The 7,614-nt window shown below is 38.9% G+C and overlaps 1 protein-coding gene across 1 annotated transcript in view; it reads right to left on the reverse strand.

Moving 5' to 3' along the window:
• Positions 1-3,896, reverse strand: part of superdeath (Suppressor of ER stress-induced death) — a 34,689-nt gene extending 30,793 nt beyond the window's left edge. Inside the window, exon 1 of the mRNA XM_043433891.1 lies at positions 3,752-3,896. The gene's annotated coding sequence lies outside the window, so the exon portion shown is untranslated. The remainder of the gene's footprint in view (positions 1-3,751) is intronic.
• Positions 3,897-7,614: the final 3,718 nt, after the last annotated feature.

The following is a 7,614-nucleotide window of genomic DNA, read 5'->3' on the forward strand; positions in this document are numbered from 1 at the left end:
GTGAATTCTGAACCCAATGGAGAGAATCCGATGTAGCTCACGTATGACCTTAATAGCCAAACGCAATTTGGCAGTTTTGATCCTGGATATACGATAACAATCTCCTGTTCCGGGAGCGCACAGACTTCCATTACGTGAAACAGCCAATTTATAGGGAGCGAACTCATAACGAACGGAAAAACCTTTGATTTCTTGTTGCTTTTTTCTCGCTCTATCATTCAGCGGTAGTGTGAGTTCCTATTGTTTTATTGCTTCAATTCATTCATTTACTTTCGTTCCACTAATTTTTTTCTTCTTATCTCTGCTCACACTTTGATTCATATGTGCGAGTTTTTCTATTGAATGAAAGACGATACCTTAAGGCCTTATTGTGATGGGCAGAAAAATCGAAACGTTTTTTTAGTAGATATTCTTCTTCACCACGGTGCGCCCGGTCGTCTAATATCTTTAATCCAATGTAAAATCTTAATACTAAAATGTAGAATCTTAATACTAAAAAACTAATTATCCAATGCACACCAAATTTATACCACTTATTTATTATAATAATAGCTAGAGCCTGGACGAAGGATTTCATATTTTGTTAGAAAAAAAAACAAATTGTAACAAAAAAACGGAAAATTTAGCACCTCAAAAAATGAATTTTTTGTTAAAACTGTCGCCATTTTTTTTAATCAAAATTTTTATAAACCCTTCGTCCAGGCCCAAGCTACTATTATCATATATAAGTGGTGTAAATTTGGTATGGATCGGATTAATGGTTTTTTAATGATAATGTTCACCTCAACTGAGGCTCAAAAAAAGGTGCAACTGGAATACAGCTGGAGTTGCCCCCTTTTGAGAAATTTCTTGACGAAAAAATTGTACAAGTACATGAACATATGTACTAATCGACGTCGTTCACAGTTTTCCAATAAACATTATTTGGGCTTGTTTGGGTGTACACAAAAGTGTATATAAGGGCTTAAATCAATTTGTGTAACGAAAAAGCTTCTATGAGCGTCGAATCGAACGGATCATTGTTTTTTCCTCGTAACATCAATTTCTTCCAGCAGAGGAAAAATAGTGAAAGTAAAAGCGATGGTCCGAATTGGCGCCAGCTTCGCAACACCGATATATTGAAAGCGAAGGACCAAGAGCCCGAGAGAGAGAGAGAGAGAGAGAGAGAGAGAGAGAGAGAGAGAGAGAGAGAGAGAGAGAGAGAGAGAGAGAGAGAGAGAGAGAGAGAGAGAGAGAGAGAGAGAGAGAGAGAGAGAGAGAGAGAGAGAGCGAGAGAGAGAGGGAGAGAAAGGGGAGATGAAACGCTACGTAGGAGCCAACAACGACGAGTACACGAGGAAAAGGAACTCTCAGCGTGCAGAGCTAATGGAAAAAGTTGGTCTCCTTATCCGTGACCTCACGTTTTTCCAATCATAAAGTTACACACACATACACACACACACACACGCGCGCGCGCGCACGCATACGAGCCCGGATCTACTTACCACGTCGAAAGAGACTAGAAACGAGAGTAATGGAGGCGGAAAAGGGAGCAGATAGCTTCACGGGGATGCGGAAGATTCGCCTCGCACTTCTCCTCCGCATTATAAAACCCGCACGTGTGACAGACACGTAGAAGTATAGTGACGCCACTTCTCCTATTCATGAGCTACGAGTATAAAATGTCGGGGATGAAAAGGACTCTCAACGAGCTGGATTCGCACTACCGCTTCATAAAACCCAAAGGATCCCGGTTGAAAAGGATTTTCAAATGAATGAATAAAAAAATCATTCGATACAATCACATCGCGTGTAATGGCCAGGGTCCTTCGAAACTGCTGCTGCTGTTGCTGCGCGAACAAAACCCCACGGTCCCTCCATCGCGGATCGTGGCAAAAGGATTTTTTCCGTACCGTTAACAAAAAATATCGTTCCGAGGGATCCTCGTTTTCATGGATTCTCATGAATATTTTTAGCTCTTCGACGCGTTGCAAAACTCACTCGCTTGCTAAATTTTTTTCGTGCATGTAAATACGCGCAATTCCATCTACAAAAAAAATTCTTCCACCACCAAAACTGTGCTACGGGGTAGCACAGGCTCGGAAAATGGTCGACGAATATAAAAGAAAAGAAAAATTGCACACACACACTATGGAAATAAACAACTTTACTGACTCGATTTTAGAATGACATGAAAAATTTCTTATCCCATGAGGATTACGGATGTTCTAAATATTGTTTATAAAATGAATGCTCCGATGGAAAATAATGGAGCTCGTCTCGTAAGAGTGAGCTGTGGGTCAATTTGATATGAAATTTCTCATGTGTAACTCACTTCACGAGTGTATAAATAAATGGAAGAATGGAGCCTCGAGAGAATCGAGGTTTGGTGTCCCAGTGTGGTAATGAAATTGATGTTAGCCACGCTTGCCATCCAATTACGAGATTGTCACGCGAGTAGCGTTAAGACCTTTTCAATTATCCCGGGGTAAAGCATGCGGAGCTACTGTCGATTTTCTTGTTTGTTTTTGTCCGAGACCCTCGAACAACTGTTATACCGAAATGTGTTTGTGCATGGTACGAAGGATTCAACGAAATGAACAATTTTACTTAATTGATTTACTAATTCGCGTTACAATTGATGTTCAACTGAACGGAATTCATTCACTGATGGAGCTAAATCGTCGAAAACTATTCATGATTTTAGTGCTTGGATGAATGAAAAAAATGAGAGTTTTGCACAAATCTCATTTCGGATTCGTTCCGACTCGATATTTTCCTCTTAAAGTTTTGGACTTTTTTGTTTGACGAGCAATCGAATTTACGATCAAGAAACGATGGATGGGCCTGTGTCAAGGTAAAAATAGTGACTTAAACACCCGAAAGTGTGGAAAAATCGTAGCAACGCTTCACAGGTGTGAAGTTGGAAATATTTTCGTTTGAATTAATTTGCGATTTCATTGCCACAGAATTGTGTTTTTAAAATATCGCTTTACTCATAAATTTTTTGCGCTGTGAATTTCGTTCTGTTTTTATCCGAAAAATATGAAAATCAGAGTTTTTGGAGCGACGTTAATATTCAATATGGAAGGAGGTGAGTAGAAAATTCAGTGCTAAGTTTATTCAGGTGCAAAAGTTTTACAGAACGATTTGATGTTAAACTTCGTGAGAATCGAATATTTTTGAAAAAACCTGTAGGAAATTGAACGAGGAAAAAACCTGGCAGCACGTGGCTCTTGTGATACGCGGAACATTTGTGATTACGAGGCAACGCTGCCGCGTTCACCGAACCGAACAAAGTAGATATTTGAAAATACACAAGGCCTTGAAGGTTTCGATGTAAATATATATTTCTGATAAGACCTTAAAATTCAATACCTTAAAACGAATATTTCTCTATTTGTATATACAACTGAAAATTTTCATTATTCGTGCCAGCGCCTTCACTTGGGAAGGGAAGTTTGTTATTTCGGTGTAACGGAAATTTATCGTTGGCATCAGGAGTTTAAATTTCAAACCCTATTAATTTCATTAGATACTCACAGCTTTCCAGTCAACCAAATTTCCACATTTTGCAAAATTAATTTCGACTATTTAACAAGTTGTAAATTTAAAAAAAAAAAACAATGCAGAATTCGAAATGACTCGATTCGACGAAACAAAGTATCGAAAAATTGGAATATTGGCTCGAATAAAAATCCTCCAATCAAATGCCGAAGACCGTGATCCACGCCCGTGCTCCGCTCCACGTTCGCGTTCCGAATTCACTTACTTGTATGAAGATGCTCCCACGTGGAGGCATGCGATGTTTGACGTGAAGTTTCTACAACTGTGATCTGTTTCGGATGAAATATCGGTCCGAGTTATTATAGAATATTGCGATTTTGAGGCTGCTGCGACGATCACGAAAGCGCGACGCGAACTGAAGCAAACTCAGCTTGCCACCGGTTAAAACGCTTCAAATCCCGAGGTAGAGCGGGCGCGCGCGCAATCCTATATGTGTCAAACAAACCTTGCTCTCTCGACCCGTCCTGAGGAAGCAAATAAAGCGCAAACTGGAATACCGTTTTTCCGATGTTTTCGTGTACTTTTACCTTACACTAGAGGCAGGTGAAAAGCCGCTGGGGATGAAATTCATCGAGCGCATGTGCGCTCTCCCCACAAAGCGAGGGCTCGAGGCAACTGGTACGAGTATAACCATCGACCACTGTTTTGGCCATTTTCCATCAGTTCTCTCAAACTTGCCATTTTCATGTTATTTTTTTACTACTCTCAGTCTCTGTACCGATTCGATTTTCTATTTGTTTCTCCGTTCGTTTCCATAGGGTTGTTTTTGTTTCAGGATTAATTGGGTGGGCGCAATCCCTTCGGAAAAAGAGCTCGAGGCCACGCGTTCGAAAACAACGTTCCACGCTGTTCTCTGCATTCGCCATTCTCTATCCGTACTGTTTGCCTGCACGGTTGTTCTTTTTAGAAATTTTTTCGTACTGCGAGTTCTACGATCCTCTATTTCCTCAGTCGTTAGGTTTGTCGTGTAATTATTCTTTCTCGTTAATGCATCAAACTTATTGGGCCTGCTCAAAAGGGCTCAAGGCAAATCATACAAATGTAAATGTTCAGCGCTGCTTCCGCTATAACTTTTCGAGTCTCCGGAACGCACCCTTTCGTATTATTACGATCCGTCGCCCGAGGCTATGTTCTCGTGTAAGAGACACCATGAAACTTTTGACTCAACATCCGAGAGCTATGGATCGTTATAAAAAAATTATTTTTTCAACGTTGAAATCTCTCATGCGCTCCTTTTATCAATTATTCTCGAATTTGACAGTGCAGAAAAAACGCTGGTGGTAAGCCAAAGTGATCGAACAGGCTTTTGTGTATTAAAATGCATTCTCTAGCCATTTGTTAAGGTAGATCGTGTCTGAAGGATCGTATTTTATCGATGTCTAAATTGGATCGATTTTTACTCCCTAATTAAAGATATAATCACTTTAAATTAATGTCAGGGTTATTAAATCGGAATTATAAATACATTTTTTCAACTTACTTTTTGGCGAATGGAATTCCAAGCCATTAATTGAGCGGGGATCCATCACTGACTGAACCAGAAATTTCATTCGTCCTCGGCTAAAATATACCACAGTTTTTTATGAAAAAAATCGCTTTAGAGAGGGCAAAGGGAAAACACAAAAGGAAATGCACGAGTAAAAAAGTATTGATAAAAAGACAGAAGGCTATGACAGGAATGGGTCAAACCAAAAAGAAACAAAATGCCGAAATAAGCAAATGTGAGGTTACAGGAGTGCATGCTCATTACCAATTTCCCAAACCTTCATTGTTATTATAGATGCTTCATTGTTATTTTGTACTTTTTCATAAACTTCGTAAGAAGCGTTCATTCGTAAAATGGAACGACTTTTTACGCAAAGTCTCCATAACCATGTGTATTTTTATTTCATATTTAAAATTTGATATGCGTGTCAGTCGACTAACCATTTAAACTCTGTGTGTATCAAGACTTTCTTAAGAAAATCGTTTCGCGCATGAACTACCTTAACCGATGAAAAAAGATGTGATTCATTCTCAATACAATTAAAGGGCATTCCATATTTCGAGGGTGCGGTGTGGCAATAACAGGCAGGAATGAAAATCCGATGACAAAACACGACGATATCAATAGCCGCAATCATATCCCGATGGAAATTAGTTGCCGGATGTCATGTCTTCGTAATTGAAAGGCATTGCAATTATAATCTCGTTATAACATTTTGCTCTGATCAATAACACACTTGACTGAAGAAATCTTCACTGCAAAATATCAAAATTGATGCAGTCAAATTTCGGCTCAACGGAGCTGAAGAGTGATTTTCTTCCCATCGATTTATTTCGAAAAAAATCGTTAACCAACGAGCTCGAAAATTGCTGGAGATGATACAAAAAGATATTAAGGGAATGTCTCGTAAAACCGCTTCGGGAGATTCTCGAACTTTGCTCATCAAGCTTCGTACCTCAGCTCATTAAAAATTTATTTACCATGAGCGAATGAAGTGAATAATTATCGGAAGTTAATATGGCTGGAGTGTACAAAGTTTTTCCATCATCGAGAAATCGTAAGGGAGGAAATGAGCGAGACCGCGGACACTTGAGAGCAGAGATTACTTCTTCACATTCGACGATTCTATTACACATAATTACAATTCTGGAAGTTTTATCAGTTTAAGTGAAAAGCGAATAATAACGAAATTACATTCGCTGAGAGTCGATCGCACCGATGGTAGTTTTATAAATTTCACTCCTCACGAATTCCCCAAAATAATTCATTTCCGCTCCGGAAATTTATTTTCGTATACGCTACTCGAAGAAGTTGAACGAGAGCAATTCCAGCAGCAGCTTTTGTGGCAGATGCACGTATACATTTGCCTCTTGTTTCCCCGGGAGAGTTTAACGATTCTTATTTACTGGGTCATTAACTTTTGCACCCTACAACTCATAGGAAATAATGGAGCGAAAAGCCCGGAAGGATTTTCCCGCAAGGCAAGGTTGTTTGCACATGCGCAAACGAGGAAAGGAAAATATATCCTCGGGCTCTATTGCACTGTTAACGTTCCAGCACCCTTTTTATTTAACCTCGCACAGATACTCTCGACCACTATTTATACGTGCGTCTCCCTCTTTTTTATCGTCGATATGAAAGATAATTTTGATAAATTAGCAACTATGAAACTGGAATATCCGACGTTAAATCACAACCCAAATATGAAACATTAACACTGGGAACACTTTCCTTACGTTTACGAATTAATCAGTAGATTTACGTTGTTCCAAATTAAAAAAAAAAAAAATTAAACTTTATTGCTATTTCACCGATTTATTGTGATTCATTTTTGGACACCATAAAATGTTAATTTCTCAAGAGCAACTTTTTTTTGTTCCATTACTTCATTAGATCGTTGCAGCGTGGAAAATCGTCGCAAAAACCAGTGTCAGACTATTCGACCTGCGAGAAAATTGTATTTTAAGTATATTTATGGAGTAGCGTAGATTGGAGGGTAGAAAACAGAAAACTTTGTTGCACAGTAGGCGGCGACAAATTTTCATTAGAACGTCCAGGGTGATTCTGGAGCGGAAGGGATGGAATGAAGTCTTCGTCACTGTGGGGGAACCGTAATTTGCTTTAACCATCAGGCTAGAATGGTATGCTTCTGTGTAACCAGGCTTGCTCTTCTGACTTCGTTGATAAGATTGCCTTTGGCTTATCTCAGCATTGGCAAATTAGCTTGATTTCATTAAGATTTTCAATATTTTTTCTCGATTATTAAAACATTTATAGCAACGAATGGAAAAATTCTGTTTCTACTACCAAATTCACTCGGGAGTATTAATTTCCCCATTTTGCATTACGAAGAATTCAAGGATCATTTTTTCATCGTGATGACATGAAAAATGTAAAATCTAGTGAAGCAAAATTATCCACAAATACAAAATCCTACCCACATAATTAATCGTTCTTCAGCAACATGGTTGTTTAATAATCACATGAAGCAATCGTCGTAGAAAAAAAATATTCATCGACTTCCCTAGCAGCGTGTGTCGTGTTTAAAGATAAGTCCATAAGGGCCTCAGGGAAAACCCATT

Source organism: Venturia canescens, chromosome 1 (assembly GCF_019457755.1).
Source record: "Venturia canescens isolate UGA chromosome 1, ASM1945775v1, whole genome shotgun sequence".
Lineage (NCBI taxonomy): Eukaryota > Metazoa > Arthropoda > Insecta > Hymenoptera > Ichneumonidae > Venturia > Venturia canescens.